At 45.1% G+C, this 19,559-nt stretch overlaps 1 pseudogene across 1 annotated transcript; it reads right to left on the bottom strand.

Annotated features, from left to right (window-relative positions):
• Positions 1-5,417: 5,417 nt before the first annotated feature.
• LOC134485012 (sperm motility kinase Y-like) lies at positions 5,418-8,656 on the bottom strand (annotated as a pseudogene). The gene is made up of 2 exons (XR_015646137.1): positions 8,073-8,656; positions 5,418-7,010 (listed from the first exon to the last, which is right to left on the bottom strand). The product of XR_015646137.1 is annotated as a sperm motility kinase Y-like, transcript variant X2 (transcript).
• Positions 8,657-19,559: the final 10,903 nt, after the last annotated feature.

Raw genomic sequence — 19,559 nt, 5'->3', positions numbered from 1 at the left:
GTCACCTGACTGTCCTGAAGCTTCCCACTATGATTTATTTCCCTCCTACAGAGTCAGCCACCTGAGCAACTGCATTTCCTGGTTATCCCCTAATCCTCTTACACTGTGTAGAGTGTTCAATCTCAGGGAGGGCCTGGGAATCTGAGAGATACCACTGAGCCCCCTGGGCCTGGCTGACTCAACCTGAGGCTACTCTGTGTGTCTTCATTTTGCTCACCCTCCAGAGACCTCAAAAGTCAGCAGTGAGCTTGCTGAGAGGTCAGGAACCTCCATATTGGCCCAAGAGCAACTGTCCTTTTTACAGGTTAATCCACAGAGCTTGTAATTCTGATTGGTGAGACAGTCTGGAAGAGTGAAAGATGTCACCTCCCAAAGACAAGTGATGTGATAGTGGACACTGAGGAACTTCAGGGATCAAACCCTTCCCCATTCTTCTCCACCCTCTCTTGTTCTTCGTTGAGATGTTTCCTGCAGATCTAAAAGATCCAGGCAATCCATGACATGGGTTTGAACATTTTCTCGATATTTTATTCATTGCCTGATAACTAAGACAGGGTAAAATTTATTTATTTATTTATTTATTTATTTATTTATTTATTCATTCATTCATTCATTCATTCATTCATTCATTCATTCGTTATACATACGTACAGGGTAGCTGTATTTAGAAAGACCAGAGAGGGTATCAGATGTCATTAGAGACATTTGTGAGCCTCCATGTGTTTGCTGGGATTTGAACTCAGGACCTCTGGAAGAGCATTCAGTGCTCTTAGCCACTTACCAATCTTTCCATTTTCCAGGCTAACTTGTTTAGTTCCAATAATTTCTTCTTTATTCAGGTTACATCCTGTTCCCAGTCACTCTCCCTCTTCCCTTCCCAGTCCCATCTTAAAATCCTTTCTACCATAATGCTCTCCCTTCTCTTAATAGAAGGGGAGAGTCCCTTGGGTACCACACCACCCCGGGACTTCTAGTCCCAGGTGGACCGAGCACATTCTGCCCCAAAGATTTACAATCAGGCAGTCCGGGTATGGGGAACAGATCCAATGCAGGCAACACAGACAGACAGTCCTGGATCTACTTGTCAGATGACCCACATGGAGACCAACGGCAGATAGCTAACCCGGCTCTGGGGTTGGTTGCACAGGCTCTAGCATACTCCATGGTCCAAGGTATCTGACGGTAGGGGACTTCTTGTAGTGTTTTAACCCAACCAGTTTGCTTGGCACTCTCCCCCCACTCTTCCACAAGACTTCCCGAGCTCCATCTGAGGATTGGCTGTGGCTTTCAGCTGCTGAGTGAAGCTTCTGGAGACAGGTGTGCTACTTTTCTGTCTGCAAGTAAATCAGAAAGAATATCATAAATAGCGTCAGAGGTTGTGTCTGTCACATGAGACAGATCTCACTTTGTGTCAGTCATTGATTGGTTGGTCCCTCAATATCTGCTTTACCTTTATCCCTGCACACTTATTGGCAAGACAGATTTCGAGTTGAAGGTTTTGTGAATGTATTGATGTCTCCTTCCTCTTCTAGAAGTCTTTCTTGTTACAGGAGGTGGCCATTTCATTTTCATACTCTGGTAAGCCTGCAAGGGAGGCTTTGTGTTGGGTCCAGTAGTTAAAAGCAAGACCTGGGAAGAGGAACTGCAGAGTTGTGATCTAGGACTTCCTGCAGCAGCCAGCTCTGGGTCCTTGGAGCCTAGGCAGTCTTTGCAGTCATAGAGCTCCATCCACTGCCCAAGTCCCATCCTGACACCTTCTCCATCTCTATTACAGACCATTGTAATTCTGGCATAGTCGCTCTGTCCTGGGCCCGATAGGCCATCCTACCCTGGAAGAACAGAGAGTTCAAGGACGGCCAAATTTCACTTAAGCAAACTTGTTCTCAGACTGTGTGGTTGCTCTGTCTTAGCTCTCATAACACACTTTCCTCTACGTTGCCTTAGGCTGTATCCTCCAAGCATCCCACCATGCATCAGCTCCATATCCTGACGAACCTACCTTAGGGTCCCTGATAATTCCAGATACTTTAATGTTCTCCCAGGATAGACTGTGGCCTCTGGTGTGGCTCACATTGATCCTAGAAGTTCTTGGGAGCCTCCATGCCATGGCATAGGATGTCTCTGAATCCGCACTGGCCTGAGGGATTCCATCTGGCACAGGATTCTCCCCTATTGTTGAATTTTGGCTCTTACGTTTTTCAGGAATGGCTCTGCATGTGGTCAACACACACTACCCTGGAAGACCAGAGAGTTCAAGGAGGGCCAACTTTCACTTAAGCAAACTTTTTCACAGAGTGTGTGGGTCCCATCAGCAGAGAGTAGCCTCCACATTGCAATGATGTGCAAACTTCTGCCTTTCAGCCATGATGGACTTTAGGATCTACCCTGAGGACCCTCCACAAGCCACAGGTGGGTGATGTGTAAATTGGGCATGTTATTGGGTCAGGTCTTCAGTGCAGTGCCTTAATCTGACAGCCTTTTGGGAGGGCATATGCTTCTCTATTAAATGAACTGGTTCCACTGTTGGCCTGGACTCTGCTGTGTCTGCCGCTCATGCTCTCCTCCAAGTCTCTAACTGTCCCTAACTCTCCTTGACTGGCTGGTCAATCAGTCTTTACCAGTCTAGAGCCATTCTATAAACACAGAGCCCAGACTGTCCTCTGCCGACGTTTAACAGGGCTGCTGGTTTAGTGTCCTGGGTTCCCTATGGGGGTGCAAACTCAAGTTTCTTAGGTCCCTATGTTTCTGACAACAAGCCTTTAGAACAAGGTAGATGTGAAGAAATCAGGAAATAAACTCCTGCAGTACTTCATGTCTACCACTGGAGGGCTCTACACTTTTCTGGTCCTGGTGTGCTACTCAGCAAACCCTCTCACTGGAAGGCTCTGTGCCTGAAGCAGAGAACCTCTGCTAAACACAATGTTACCAAGAAACTGGCTGTATCTTCATGGCAGCCTGTAGAAGATTCTCCACGACCCTGAGGACCCAATTGGGAAAACTTAGGTAGGCAGGGTGTGGGAGCCACCAGGGCTGTATGGAGACCTTACCCAGAATTTAATCTCCAGCTGTGCATTCTGATTAACATGACCCACACTCTTATGAAGGTCTCTGGGTGGCTCCTGATGAGTTGGGGGAGGGGGGAGGACAAGGAAGCTGGGTCAAGACAGAAGCACTGTCCTTACTCACTGCGTCTGGGCTTGTTCCTGCCCTAACTGGGAAGCAGGAACCAAACACCCCCTCCTCATGGGACTGTCCGTGATGAGGCCAGCTGAGGATCTGAACTGTCAGCAAGAAAGACAGGAGCTGTATGTGCCACAAACCAGAGCACAGTGTCCCGCAAAGCCCATCTCTCAAATGATGCCATCTCCTCCCCAGAGTGGCTCCAGTCTGGGTTAGGAGTGGGTCATGTATTCCGAGCTCTCTGCTACTCCTGCAAACACAGCAATGGTGCCTTCTCATGCTCATCTATACTGAGCCTAGGGAGCAGCCAGAGGTCATACTCATGGGAATTCAGACTCAGTTCAATCTGCTATCCTGTAGCCCATGAGTATGGACTCAACTTTAGTGGTCAAGGCCAGTGGTTTTTTCCTGGACAAACTTTGAGAATGTTAGTGACACATTGTATGCCCTTGGCTGGCCTTCACTCTAATAGCCCTGAGTGACCATTCCAGCCTGCACTCAGGGATTCAGATCAGCATTGGCCAGATCAGGCTCTTTGCTACCTGTTCCTATAGCTCACCTCCACTGTAGTTCATGTGTCCTGGCTGCTGCAGCTGCTCCAGAAGCTACCAGATGTCTTCCCACAGAATCCTGTAGTCCCTGTGGGCTCATAAACAGACATCTCACACTCTCCCTGCTGGGAGTTAGGCTGGATGCCTGCTGTGTGGGAGCTGCCTTGGCTTGTGGAGCAGAGTCAGAAGCAGCGGAGGAGATGTTGGCTGCTGCTCTTAATGTCCTCAGTGCCCAGGGCTTGCCTGTGGTGTGGTTGTGGTCCAGCTCCAGTTAATCACTGATATAAATTCAGCCCGTAGAAGCTGCGTACCCCATGAGGCACAGGGAGGACCATGACTGAGGGAGAACCATGCAATCCAGGACCCTGTTGGGATCAGGGAATATTCCAGGCCCCCTCTCACGCAGGATGCAAGGCTAGGAGCTCTGTGTGCCCTGACACAGGGGCATGGGACCATGACTCCCATGAAATGCTCCTTCATACCTATTACATCATCAGCTTTGAGAAGGTCTTCCTCAGTAAGAACATTCCACACTGCTTGCCTCTGCCATCTGGCTCTCCTTTCCAGGGCTGCATGCCCTCAGGAACATTGACATGTCTTCTATGAAAATTAATATTCTGTTAAATCATTTTGATAAACAGTTCTCAGCATGATATCTGTGTCCAGAAGTAGTCATCAGCAATTCTCACGGGGACAGGGAATCAAAATCTTCCCCCTGCTCTTCATCCTCCTCTTTCTCCTCCTCCTCCTTCTCTTCCTCCTCCTCTTCTTTCTCCTCCTCTCTTCATCTTCCTCCTCCTTCTCCTCCTACGCTCCTCGTTCTCCTCCTCCTGCTGCTGCTGTGCCTAATGCTGCTTCTGCTATTGTTGCTACTCCTGTTGCTGCTTTAGTTTCTCCTGGTGTCTTTTCCATTGCCATGTGTCTGAAATCACCTACTGTTTATACTGAGGACATGAAAGAATTTCCAGATGACACTGTGAAATAGACAAGACAATTTATTCCAAGCAAAAAAGACAGTGAGGTAGAATTCTTAGCTTACCATTTGGGGCTTTGATTTGCCTTACTATATTATAACTTCTTTTTTCTACTTCTCAGTTGAGGTCTTTGAAAGAAACCATTTAGAACTACTACCTATAAAATTCAATAGATCACTAGGTCTTAGGAACAAAAAAAAAACCAGTATGCAAAACAATATGCATGCATGCAGGATTCTGACCATCAACTATAACCCACAAACTAGGTTGTTGATACTTATTCAATGACAAACCTTGTTAATTAATTTTGAGGCTTAATGGAATGGGATGTTACATTTGAAAACATAAGACTCTGTTCTGCAGCACTTGTGATTGATGACCACATGTGAAAAGATCAGTAGCCCCTGGAGGAGTCCATGAGCCCATGAACCTCTTGTCCTCACCTTGTGGGAGCTATTGGCCTAAGGGGGAGCTGGAGTCCATCTGAAGGGATGGGCCAACTAGAAAACTCTGTAGAGTGTGGAAATCATCAATCCTTTTGGGTCCCTGCTGGGAAAAGGAGAAATCAAGAAGAGGGAGAAGGCTTGGTGTTGGGGAAACCTCATAAAGAACTGAGAGCAGATACAAGGTAAGAATTGTGGGGAAAATGGAAACCAGAGACAGAGGAAGGACCAGCATAGAGCAAACTGAAAAGGACAAAGCACAAAGGTACCTGGGCTGTGCCTGCTGCTTGTTCTCTGGAATCTCCTTGTGGCTCATTTCTGGGGGGAGATTCTGTTCTGCCCCAGGCGAGGTTTCTTTCTCCTTGGCATGCAGCAACACAGCTTTATAAGGGCATTTGCTATATTCCTGGTCCACCCCTTAAAACCTCTGTGCCGGACCCTGCTGGGGATGGGCTTATCCTCTAATGGGGCTCTGTGGGAGAGTGGGTTGTCTTCTTTGATTTCCTTATTGCTACTCTTCTCACTGAAGATGCTTGTTGTTTGAATGCATGGGACACTCACGGCACATTTGTGATAGTGGTCCTTTGTAGGTGTCATCGGTAGAGGCCTGAGACGACCAGCCACAGTGTATCTTTTGCCTCCTTTTGGATGAGCATTCTGGCCATAGTGAGATATGTGACCATGGGAGGATGACACCCGCAAGGTGCCAAGGACTGGCAGGCTTCCACTCCTCTTTGGTTCTAATCTAAAAGCAGCAGCAGGATCAAGGCTAGGGAATGGTGCTGCAACGGGACTCACTTGCTGTGTCTGGGCTGTGCAGCCATCCCCCTGGAGAGCCTGCTTTTGTAGAAAGAAATAAGTTGCCATTTCCTCCTTATATTTTCTTTGTTTTAAAGAGTGTTTTACTACAGAGGCTTGGAATCCAATGCTTTTCATGGCATCCAAAATGGCCGGGTCTGGTGTGAGGGGAAGCATTTCTTCATAGGGACCTATCAATCTGTTCCAGTGTTCTTTGAACCAAGGGTGTTTCATCGCCTTTCTTGCTGTTGGTCTAAAGTTGGGATTTACCCTCAGTAATTTACTAAGGAGGTCCTCCAGTTCTTTTGAAACCCCACAGGGAGCAGGATAAACCCCTGCCACTACTTGTCTTTGCAGTTCTTGGATGATCACTGAATCAAATGGGAGCTTTCCCACTACCATACAGTACAAGACCACTCCTATAATCCACATATCATTCTTCGGCCCGTCATACCGATGGCCAAGGAGGAGTTCAGGGGAACCAAAAGAGTACGTGCCACAGTGGTGGTTTAGCATTTTTCCAGGTTGAAATTGGGTGCTAAGCCCAAAGTCGATGACTTTGACCTTTTTGATTTTATCAATCATTATATTGTCCAGTTTGAGGTCTCGGTGAACAATCCCCTTTCCATGGCAGTAGCTCACTGCTGACAATATCTGTTCAAATATTTGCCGGGCCTCATCCTCCTCTATGTGCCCTGACTCTCTGATGTACTGGTAGAGTTCTTGGCCTTCCACCAGCTCCATTATGAGGTATATTCTCGTTTCCTTTTCAATAACTTGTATGAGAGACACTATGTTGGGGTGGTTGATCTTTCTCATTATGTTTGCTTCCATCATGGCTGGCTGGAACCACTGCTTGTCCTTTCGCAGAACTTTGACAGCCACCGGGGTTCCTGTGAGCCGGTGGTGGGCCAGGAGGACTTTGGCGCTGCCCCCTTGCCCAATTGTCCCCAATACTTGGTATTGGGAATGGAAGTTGCCCTCCTCAGAGATACTGGGCTCGGGTGTAGGGGTTGGTAACTCCTCCTCAGTCTCTGTAGGCATTTTATCAGTACTAATGCTACCTAAAAATAACAAAAATGGAATCAAATAATGAAAAAGATGGAGCAATATAGGAGCTAAAATTACACTTGTGGTACCTAAAAGAAACAAACAAAAGAAAAAGAAAAAAAAACAAACAAAGACAAAGTAAAAACTAGACTAGAAAAATAGAGCAAAATTATGAAAAAGTTAAGGGGAAAATATGAAGAGTCATAAGTAAAAGCCACCCAAATAACCAACCCCAAAAGAGAAAGCCAAGAGCACACACATACTAAATGCAATCAATGATGAAAATAAAAATCGTCATACTACAATAGGATTGGGCGGCCAAAGATGGTCAATATTATGAATAGATGTTCACTGAAGAAAAAAAAAACAGATGAAAGAAACGAGAGGAGAAAGAATTAGTATAAGACAAAACAAACAAATATAAAAAGCCAACAGTTAAGGGAAAACTCCATTGAATTTCAGGACCTAGTGATCCACAAAAATCCACAACTCTCCAGAGCAAAATACTGAAAATTAAAATTAACCAACCACAAGGAATAAGGCAGTTAAATATCAGTGAATAGTAAACCTTAAACAAAGGCCGAAGAGTCAAAGTGTCACAAAGGGCAAATTTGTATCAAGTCTAAGTCAATGATTGCTTGTACTCAATAAATAGAGAAACAGGAATAATGTAAAAGGATGAAACCGCAGGGCATTGAAAATGGAGATAGAGTTAATCATCCGACTGCAGAACCGTAAATAATCAAAGCAGTAATATATCATGTGAGAACATAAAAACCACTAAAAAATGAAACCAGCAATCCATAATAAATAAATAAATAAATAAAACAAAAAACAAAACTCCAATAAGGAAATAGCCAGTGGCGTGGCAATATGTGACCTAATTCTTTCTCTTGAAGTCATCCAAAAATCAAACAATCAAGAAATAGGCAGCCAGCCATCTACATAGGCCTTTAAACTGATATTATGGGGTTGGCATACCAAATGCCTGGGAGCGACTGGTCAGCCAGCCCAGATACTTGGGCAGCTGCAGGCCAGTGAGAGAGCCTGTCTTGAAAATAAGGTTGAGAACCTACCTCAGGAACAGCAGCCGGGGTGACTTCTGGCCTCTACACTCTCTTGCACTGAGGTGCAGGTAATATAGATACAAGGGGCAAAAGGGGATGGGAAAGTGAACACACAGACACACAGACACAGACACACACACACACACACACAGGCACTCACACAGGCACAGACACACACACAGGCACACACACAGAAATACACAGAAGTGAACTTATACTCACACAAACTCTTACAAACACCCAGATTCACACAAAACACGCATACTTACACACAAGCAAACCTGGAAAAACACACGTCAGACACATACACACATACACACAGGGATACACATACGCACAAGAAGACATACACACATACAAACACATACATACATACAAACCTGTAAACTCACACACTCCTACATATACTGACAAACACACAGGCAAAAGTGTACACGCACTCACACACAGGCCAATCTGTCAACACACTCTCTTACACACACTGATACATACACATATACATAGTACAGTAAAATTCGATACAGCCACACACAGCTCAATAGATACAACCAAGTCGCAGAGGGCTCCACTCCACACCTCCTCTCAAAGCACTCAAAGAATTCCAGGCCTGGCAACAGCTTAATATGTGTTTGCTGGGCCGCCTCACAATCGCTCCGCATGAGGTCACAATAGGACCTGTCAACATGGTTGGGAAGGACTCTGAGACCGTGGCTTCTATGGGCTATGGAAAGACTTTAGGCTGTTAGAAATAAAACCCTGTAAGATGTTTAGCTGTCCCTAGTTCTCTGTTTTGAATGTTTACTCTGCATCCTGCTTTAAAGTCCTCATGTCTACACTCAGGGTGTCACATTATCTTTGAATTCTGAAAGATTAGCCTCAAACTGATGGTATAGTTTTCTTTTATTAAAGACAAAGCTGTTTCTAAACTGACCCATCAAGAGGACACTGTTCTCATAAGTCCTCAGAAAGGCTCTAGGTTATCATCAAACACCTGAGACAAAGCTGCAGGACTAGGCAGAGACTTGAGTTTGAATCCCCCAAACGCCTAATGGATGCATCAGCAAAGCTCATAAGCTTTCTCTGTGGAGAAGTTAACATGGACCAACAGATTAGAGGGCCAGAGCCCCAACCCATGCTGGGTGGACACTCTCCTTTGACATCCAACACAGAGATCTTTGTACAGAGATCAGGAGGAGGCTTCTCTGAATAGCTGTGCAGAGCACCTCAGGCTCAGGGACTCAGGACTGACACCCATAGAATGCTGTAGAGGAACCCTTTGTGATTCAAGGGCTCATCTGCCTGGGTCCCTGAGCCTCTAGAGATGATCCCAGGACTGGGCTGTCTCTGCTTATGGGCTCAGACAGGGAGGTGCCAGGGGGTTTGCCCTTGGCTCCTGGGAGTAGAGCAGTTTTTCTTTCCCTGTCCCTGCTTTTTGAACTTTTCTTTCCTTGGGAAAATGGAAGGACTGGAAGAAGTCTGGCTATGGTGAGTGAGGCTGGCTGGGAAACTGCTCGCTGTTCTCCATTGTCATCCTGCTGGGGGTTTGGTGTTGTTGGCAGGTTAGCCTCTCCACCATTCCAATCTGCTTCTCTCCATTTAATCCAGGCATCTCTGTCTCTTCGCTTCGTGACATGGTTGCACAAGTCCTACCTGTAGCTGCCACTCCAGGGCATAAGTCCCTCAGTGAGTGAATTCCAGATGGTTCTGTCTAGAGAGAAATTGTACAGGGTCGTTGCTCAGTATGTAGGTACATGGAAGAGGATACTGCACGGCATCCAAACACATTTCATATAACATCAATCCACATACTCTGGTACTCATCGGTTCTATTTACACCTTTCGCGATTACTGCTATTCAATGTACTGTGAAGTGTGAATTTTTATTATGTTTCACTTCTGCAAAGGAAGAGAAAGTGTTTAGCACTGGAGATTCCAAAGGCCTAGCTGGAAGGGAGGCCTTGACACACAGGTGTGCTCCTGGGAAATAGCTCTTTCATAAAATGCCCCGTTGAATCCCATGATGTGTGGATTGCTCTATGCCCTATCTAGGGTTGACCTCAGTGTGTGTGTGTGTGTGTGTATATATATATATATATATATATATATATACACTTGAGTATTTTTTATATATATTTCCAGTATTCCCTTTCCCAGTTTCCGTGCAAACATCCCCTTCCCTCCTCCCCATCCTCCCCCCCTTGTCGCCCTCCTCCCAACCATCTAGTTCACTGGGGGTTCAGTCTTAGCAGGACCCAGGGCTTCCCCTTCCAATGGTGCTCTTACTAGGATATTCATTTTCCATGTTCCCTTCCCCAGCTTCCAGACTTTAGATGAGTGGATGCCCTGACTGATTTTTACACAGGATAAAAGTCGGCTACATTTGTGTTTGATTATTAACAGTGCCTCTGGAACTAAACTCAGATCATCAGCTATTCCTTTCACCTCTGAACCATCTCAAAAGCTCACACTATATATTCTGTTCTGTCCTCAGTGTACCATGTATTGCTATAATCACCAGCATTGTTAAAGCAAGCCAAAGGAGATTTATAAAATCTTCAGATTTTGAAATTTACATTCACACATAGCTTGTGCTACACATCATTAATCCCCCTTTCATGAGAGAGAAGGTCTCTTTACTGTCCAAACCACCCTTGTGTACAGGGTGAGTTTTAGGACAGCTTCAGTTTGTGGTAACACTCTGTCTCAAATTAAGCACACAACAGCAACAACCCAACCACACGCACACAGAAACACATGCATGGAACATACACACACACACACACACACACACACACACACACACACACAAACACACACGAGCACTTTCCAGTTGCTACCCTTCCCATTCCTCAAGTGAGCATTCAGTGTAACTGTACTTTAATCTCACCTACCTCAGTCCTTCCAGTCTGTAGGCTTCTCTTAAACCCTCAGGAATTGGCAACTGACATCAGGCCGGTTTCTGCTTGCTGGTGGGGAAATTGGGTTGTGTTGCTTTGTTAATCTGTACTCCCTTAGCCATCTTCCCCAGGCCCTGAGAAGTTTCCATTAACCTCCTTCAGAGTACTTCAGTGTTTTTAAGTCATACTCAACAAAGTAAGAAACCATTTGGTTTGATTGCAGCATTTAGGATTGTGTTGAGTAGGTACCAGCAGAATGTACACTGTTTATGAAGTAGGTCTGTGAGTAAGGGCTAGGTGTAATTTTATCTGCTGAGTGAGTGAGCATTTGCTCCATATTGTTACCCATTTTGGCTTCTGTCGTATATTTATTCCATTAGACTAAAGGGTTTGAGTTTGTGTTGGCTTCTTCTGTGATTTCAGTATCCAGCACCTCTGGACTTATCCTATAAGTATTACCAGATTAACAGGGATGTTGATTTTCCATGGAGATGCTTGTTTATATTTGTACTTAATCCACATCTTATGTTCAAGAGGAGGGAGAGCAGCTTTCTGGCTTTGCAGCAACACACATTGACCCAGAGTGAAGGTTCTCTATGTTACTGATTCAAATTCCTGAATCATCATGACATTTTGCATGAGCTATCCTCCACTGTCTCGGGCATTTGAGTACTCCTTTCCCAGTTGGTGACTCTGTTTGGGAAGACTCAGGAGGTGTGCCCTTGCTGGAGAAAGAATGCCAGTGGGGCTGGGCTTTGAGGTTTTAGTGCTCTGCACCACTCCCTGTGCACTCTCTGCTTTGTACTTGTGATTCCAGATGTGAGTCCTCTGCTTCCTGCTCCTTCCACTGTGCCCTGTAGTCATGGAACTTAACCTGTGGTAACAGGTGGTCTGTGAAATAGGATCACTAATCGCCTACATGTTTTATAGTTTGCTGTGCTCATGGCATATCTGTCACAGAAATACAAAGGTAACTAATGCAGAAGGGGTTGTAATAGAGTGGACTCTTGCTCTGTGATACCTGACCATGCCAGTTTGTGCTTGTTACTTGTTTTGGAAAATATGCAAGAATTCAGAACTTTGAACTAGAAGTGGCCCAGTGCTCTAAGAAGAGTTTAATGGGGTATACTGGCAGGAGCTTGGGAGTCAGGAGTGCCAAGACCTATCCAGAATGTGGAAGCCCAGGACAAGGGGATTCAGAGGGCAATAATACTTGTAACTGGTCTGGGATAATTTGTATGATGCTTTTACAAAAATGTGGCTTCCTTCCGCCCACATTGTAAAAACCTACCTGAGGCTAAATTAAAAAGTAATAAACAAATTTCTTCGATGAAAATTTGAAGAGAGCCCAGTATGGCCTCTATTATACTGAGGTATAGGACTTCAATGGAAAAGAGCAAATGGGGCAAATAGAAATGCAAAATGTACAGTTTACAGAGAAAAAGACACTGGGAAGATTAATATTATAGCCAATGCCTAGGCCAGAAGAGAGCCTGCAATTACTTAGGACATTAGAACCTTAATAAGAGGCCATGTCTTCTCAGGTGATGACATCACTCAATTAACCTCGTAATCTGTGGTAGAAAGTGACTTACTTAGTGTTTTCCTGCTATTAACAGACACCATGACCAATGCAAATCTTATAAGAAGAACACTGCTTTGGGTTTGGCTTACAAGTTCAGCAGTTTGGTTCATTATCATCAAGGTGGGAGCATGGCAGCATCTAGGCAGACATGGTACAGGAGGAGCTGGGTGTTCTACATCATCATCTGAAGGCCGCTACTAGAAAACTGATTTTCATGCAGCTAGGACAAGAAACATAAGGGTCACATCAACAGTGACACACTTCCTCAATCAAGGCTACACCTATCCAATGAGGGCTCATCTGCAAATAGTCCCACTCCCTGGGCTGAGCATATTCAAATCAACAAAGGAACATTAGGCATTTTCAGTTCCTGAAATCACCTGTGATCAGAAGCTGCTGCTACTGTGGGTCATGGGGCCCAGGGCTTTCCAGAAATCAGGCATCTTCTCATGTACTCTCATCAGTCACTGGGAGTTAGGAAGCTCAGCAAAGGACTGCTGTGTGGGCTGAGAAAACTGAGAAAGTCTGCTTGGGAAGGTGTGTCAATCTTCATCTTTACATGGAGATAGCATGGGGGTTACCTGACCTTACCTGACCAGTTTCCATGTTTGGTACCCCTGGATCATATTCATTGTCAGGTAGGAAAGTGTTATTTGGCACCCAATGTCATGTTGTGCTTATCGTGTACCAAAAGTTGATAGATGACTTAAGAATGTAGGCTTGAAAGGTATCCAGTTTCTAATCTGGGAAGGAGAACAGCAGGCCTGAGAGGAACAGGCCTCATGTGCAGAGGAATGTACCATCTGTACATCGTTGGGAGAAGCTCAGAGAAGGTTAGTCAAAGCTGTCTATCCAGTAGAGGTTAGTTAACTGTGGAAACTATCACTAACAATAAAGGTAACTTTGAACTCTGAGGAAGAGAATGTTTGTTGCCATTGTTTGTGGACCATGCTTCAGAGGTGATGAGACACAGAGAAACTGTGTCTTGGGTTCATGCCAGGAAGCATGCTAGCTGAGCACTTCACATCTTAAGTTGTGTAGGTCGTCAGGGCCCTTACACAAAGGTGATCTAGTGACAGTGTCTTGCTTTATTTGTAGCAATCACATGAATTTAAATTTCCTACTTGTTCTTGTACTTAAAAACTCACTGATTAGTTTTAGCTGAGATTCCTGGGAGACTTTTCTCTCACATGCTGTTAGTTTTAAAGATTTGGTGATTAACATAAATAACTATTCATAGGTCAACACAGGGCCCACACTGACCTCACCTTGCTATCTGGAACTGTTACTCCTGAGCCAAGGGTCTTAAGGGTCTCTGCCTCAGAAAGAAATGTGGTAAAGTGATTTCATAATCTATTCACATTCCTTGTGTCATCCAGAACATCTGCTAGAATGAGAGGATCCTTCTCTGCTCAGAATATGTAGCTAATGATTCCCCAGGAGGAAAGAAAGGGCCATTACCTGCCTCTGTGGGGCAGTCCCTGGTGTTCACGGTAATGTCACCCAACAGTCCCACCTTGAATCTGCTGTTCCACTTGAGCCTGGAGCCTCCCTTTTATTCTGGGAGATAAACAGGAATCTCCAGCTAGGAACAGTGGTCCAAACATGAGGTTAAGTGAAGGCAGTTAGAATGGGGTATATACATTAAGGGTTTCTGATTGAATGATTCTGAACTTAATGTACTTCCTACTAGAGTCATCTGTAAGTGATATGTAAGCTTTGTATTAAAATGTACCTTTAGGTCCAAGATTTCATGGTAGGTCAATGCCCTACACTCTCTTAAAGATAATTTAAGAACTGCATAAAGAAGAGAAAATACTGATCAGAAAATGTTCCTAGGTGTGCAGGACTGGTTTACATGTTAAGTCTCTGTGCTCAACTCCAAGAGCACACAATATGCATTAGATAGTAGATGATAAGAACTCTCTTTCTTTCTCACTCTATCTCTCTCTCTCTCTCTCTCTCTGTCTCTGTCTCTGTCTCTCTCTACCTCACTTTCGATCTATCACTCTCTCATGGGTGTGTGTGTCTGTGTGTGTTTGTGTGTGCATGTGTTTGTGAATCTGTGTCTGTGTGTCTGTCTGTCTGTCTGTCTCTCTCTCTTTCTCTCTCTCTCTCTCTCTCTCTCTCTGTGTGTGTGTGTGTGTGTGTGTGTGTGTGTGTGTGTGTGTGTGTGTGTGTGAAGGTGAGCTGAGGGTCTGCATGCCGAGTTGGAAAAAGGATCCCATGTTGATTGACTCCCACTTTGACAAGTATCTTGTTGTTGGGATGACCAGCATGTGACTATTGGGACAAGATAGAAATATTTACAAAGCCAACAGTTTTGACCGATTTATGCAAATTAGGGCAGATTTGAGAGTACACTTAAGAGTTTTAAACTTTGTTTGAAAAAACTAAACAGTGTTCTTGGAAGAGTTTCTTTGGAGTAGACCGCCAAAGGCCAAATTTTATCTGAATGTTGGTGAGCACCTGTGGGTTTTTGTGTTCCTTATGTAGTATCCCTTAGGTTTGGTTCAGACAATGTAAACCTTATCATTTCCACTGTTTTTAACATCTCAAATGATGTCCAACGTCCTAGGTGCCAATCCACAAATGCCCACTCCTACATCTTCTCCCTCCTCCCTCCATTTTCCCACTATAATACTGCTCCTAAACTCACCCAACTTTTCGAAACCCACCACTCCAGCCTCCTCCTATGTTCGAATCACATCTCTACAGGACCAGGGCCTTCCATCCCATTGGTTTCAAATAATGCCATCCTCTGATATATATTGGTTGGTGGTCTATTTTCTGGAAGCTCTGGGTCATCAGCCAGCATATATTGTTCTTCCTCTATTGCAGGACCTCCTCTGTCACAGGACATCCACTGTTTAAGCACCACCACTACCTCAGGAAGTCCACTGTCTGTGTGTCAACTCCACTGTTACAGGACCACAAGTGTCTCAGCACTTCAACTATCACAGCACTTCTACTGTTCAGGACCTCAAGAGTCTCAGCATCTCAAGTGTCACAGGACCTCCTTTGTCCAAGAACTGGACTGTCCAAGCAACACTACTATTGCGGGACCTCCACTGTCACAGGACTTCCACTGTAGGAGCACTACAACTGTCTCAGGACACCCACTGTCCTATAACCTCCACTATCCCAGGAATTCCACTGTCGTAGCACCACCCATAGCAAATAAAGTGTTTCAGGACATCAACTGAAGCAAGATCTCCCACGATTCTGCAACTTCACTGCCACAGGATCTCTACAGTGACAGGAATACCCCTGTATCATCAATTCCAATTTTGCAGGACCTCCACTGTAGCAGAACCTTCAATTGTGCAGCAGCTCCCCTGTAAATAGATTGACCGCCACGATCTCAGTGCCTCCACTTTCAAAGGACCTTCACTGTCACAGAACCGGCGCTATTTGAGTGCCTCCACTGTCGCATGACCTACCTCTTCACAGGATCTGCACTGTTGCAGCAACTGTAATTTCAATTTTTCAAAGTCATTGCTGGTTATTAGATTTAAGGCTGAATGAAATGTGATGCTACTTTTGACCGCATAAGAATTTGTTCTATAGCTCTTGTGATAAATGCCGTGTGTGCTAGGACCAGTAACCTATGGAAGACTTCATGAGCTCATACCACTCTCCACCTCACTTTGTGGAAGCTGGTGTTTTTAGAGTGTGATAAACTTCAGGTGAATGGATGCATTCAGCTGCACCACGCTCTAGAGTGGGCTACACAGCAGTCATATTGAGTCCTTGCTGGGAAGAGAAGAAATCCAGAAGAGGGAGATGGTTTGGTTGGGGGAAGAATCATAAAATACTTAGAGGATATAAGAAGGTAAGAATTATGGGGAACTGGAAAACAGAGCCAGAGGAAGAATGAGCACAGAGCAAACTGGGAAGGACAAAGTACAAAGGCACGTGGGTTTTGCCATCTGCGTGTTCTCTGGACAATCTCCCTTGGCCTCATTTCTGGGAGAAAACTCTTCCTCCACCCCCTTGTAATGTTTCATTCTTGAAGGAAAGCAGCAACACAACTTCATCAGTGAATTTCCCCATTGGAATTGGTTCATCCTTTAATGCCTCTGGGAAATCCCCAGCTGGGGAATGTCCTGCTCTCTGCTGAGAGACAGCAGGAAAGTAGGTTGTCCTCTGTTTTCTCGTTGCTACAGCTCTTCTAAGTGTGGCTGATTGTTGAGTGAAGACACAGGATACTTCTGGTGTGTATGTATGCTTTGTTCACTGTGGGTGTTGTCGGGAGTGTCCTGAAAAGAAGGGCATGCCCAATGGCTCTTTGCTTCCTCTTTGACTAGCCTTATGATCATAGGGATACACTAGGCCATTGGAAGATGAGGAGAACAATGTGTCTATGTTGTGTTCACTTCTATTCCTATTTAGTCCTAGAGGGAAATCAGCAAGGGTAGAGAATGGGACCGTAACTGGACAAAGCTGCTGAGCCTGTGTTGTGAAGCAATTCCTTGCTGTTACATTAAGCAATAGGATGCCATGTTCTGGTTATACCTTTTTGATGCAATGAATCTATAATATTTTACCTCAAACCTCAATATATTACGTTTCTTCCTCTTTTGGAGTATCTGGCATGGGAGGGATCACTTCTTCATAAGGATTTGTGAACCTCTTCCAGTTTTCAATGACCAGGGGTACATCATCACCTCTGAGACTGTCAGCCCATAGTTCGGATTGACTTTTATTAAGAGGCTAAGCTGCCTCTTCTGACACCCCACAGTGAGCAGGGTACACACCTGCTACAACCTGTCTTCTGAACTGTTGTATGACAACAGAGTCAAATACAACAGTGAAATATAAGCCTACTCCTAAGATGCATACGTTGTTGTTTTTTTTTTTTTTGCACCATCATAAAGTTGTCCTAGGAAGAGATCAGGTGCACCAATAGGGTAAGCACCATGCTGCCAGTTCAGCATTTGCCCAGGTTTGTCTTGAGTTGAAGGCCAAAGTCGATGCTTTTGACTTTTCCGTTCTTCTCTAACAAAATATAATCTGGTTTCGGGTCACTGTGAACTTATACAGTGCCCATAGCCATAGATAAAGCCTGCTAATATTTGCCTAAATATTTCCTTGGCTCCTTCCTCCTCTCGGTGGAAAGACTTTCAGATGTATTTGTAAAGCTGTAAAATTTCAACCAGTTTCACGATAAGTTATTAGAATTGTCTCAGACTCAATTGGAGAAGCAAGATGATGTTGGGGTGGATGAAAAACTTCATTATATTTGCCATGGTCATGTTTGGCTGGCACCATTTCTTCTTCTTTGCATGCACTTTGATAACCCCTGTAGCAGAACTTCCACTGTCTCAGCACCTGAACTATCCCAAGACCTCTACAGTCAAAGGACCAATATTGTGGTAGGGCGTCTGTGGTCAGGCAACTCCTCTGTCTCAGACCCTCCAAATTGCAAGACCTTTACGGGCACTGGAAGTCACTGTCCATAAACTTCCACTGTTGGAATACCTCAACTATAACAAGGACCTCTACTATTGTACAACCCCCTTGTCATAGCACGTCTATTGTTACAAAGTATTCCACTGTCAAAGGACCTCCAGGGTCTCAGCCTCTCCACTGTTACAGGATCTCTACTGTCTTAGGACCACTGCTGTTGGAGGACCTCCTGTCTCTCAGCAACTTCAGTTTGTTGGAGCTCTCCTATCAGAGGACATTTACATTTGCTGTACTTCCAGTGTCACAGCTGTTATAAGAACCTCCATTCTCACAGGACCTCCAGTGCGTCAGTACCTCCACTGTCCAAGGACTTTTATATTGTAGGACCTCTACTGTCCTACAGAATGTCCACTGTCGCTAGATTTCCACTGTCACAACACCGCAACCATTACAAGAACTGCAATTTTGGCATGACCTCCAGTGTTCCAGCCCCTCCAGTGTCATAGGACCTCCACTATCACAGGACGTCCACTGTCTCACCAAGGCCAATTTAAAGGACCTCTACTATAGCAGGATATCCACTGTAGCTGGACTTACACTGTTGCAGTACCTCAACTGTTGCAGGACCAACAAGGTTGCAGGACATAGACCCTCTCAGCAGCTAGAATTTGCAGGACCTCTACTGGCACAAAAATTCCACAGTTGCTGGAGCTCCACTGTCACTGCAAATGCACTGTCTCATGATATTCACTGTTGCTGGACCAGTAGTGTGGCAGCACATTCATTTTTGCCAAGCCCCTCCACTGACGCAAGACTTCCACTTTTGTAGCACCTTCACTGTCCAAGCAAACCAACTCCTGCAGGATCTCCATTGTCTCAGGGCATTCACTAATGCCAGCTCTCCAATGTTGTAGGATATCCACTTTCACAACAGCTAGAATCTTGCAGGACCTCTACTGGCAAAGACAGTCCACTGCTGCTGGCTCTCTACGGTCAGTGCCAATGCACCGATTCATGACCTCCATTGTCACAGGACCTCCACTTTTGTAGGACCTTCACTGTCCAGGCAAACTGCAGGATCTCCAGTGTCTCAGGACATTTACTGGTGCAGAGCCTCCCTTTATTCCAGACTTCAACTATTCCAAGGTCATCTACACTGTCTTAGGACCTCCAATATTGCAGGACCTCAATGTCCCAGGACCTCAGGTGACATAGCACCTCCATTGTCCCAACACCCTTACTGTCCCAGAACCTCAATTTTCCCATGACCTATTCAGTTGCATGACCTCCAAAGTTGGAAGAACTGCACGGTATGAGAGCCTCAACTGTTGCAGGACCTGCAATGTTGTAGGAACACAATATTCCTACACTGGACCTACACTGTCCATCACCTTCACTTTCCTAGCACCTCCACTCTCACAGGACCTACACTGTTGCAGGAACTCCATTGTCTGAGCACCTGCATGTCTCAGGACCTCGAATGATCCAGAACCTCTAATGGTGCAGGACCTCCACTGTCACCAGACTTCCACTGTCTCAGGACATCCACTCTATCACCAACTAGACTTTTGCAGAACTTCTACTGGAACAGGATCTCCATTG

This window comes from Rattus norvegicus, chromosome 1 (genome assembly GCF_021556685.1).
Source record: "Rattus norvegicus strain SHRSP/BbbUtx chromosome 1, alternate assembly SHRSP_T2T, whole genome shotgun sequence".
NCBI lineage: Eukaryota > Metazoa > Chordata > Mammalia > Rodentia > Muridae > Rattus > Rattus norvegicus.
The sequence above is the reverse complement of the archived record's forward strand: the minus strand, read 5'-3'. Positions and strand labels throughout refer to the sequence as shown.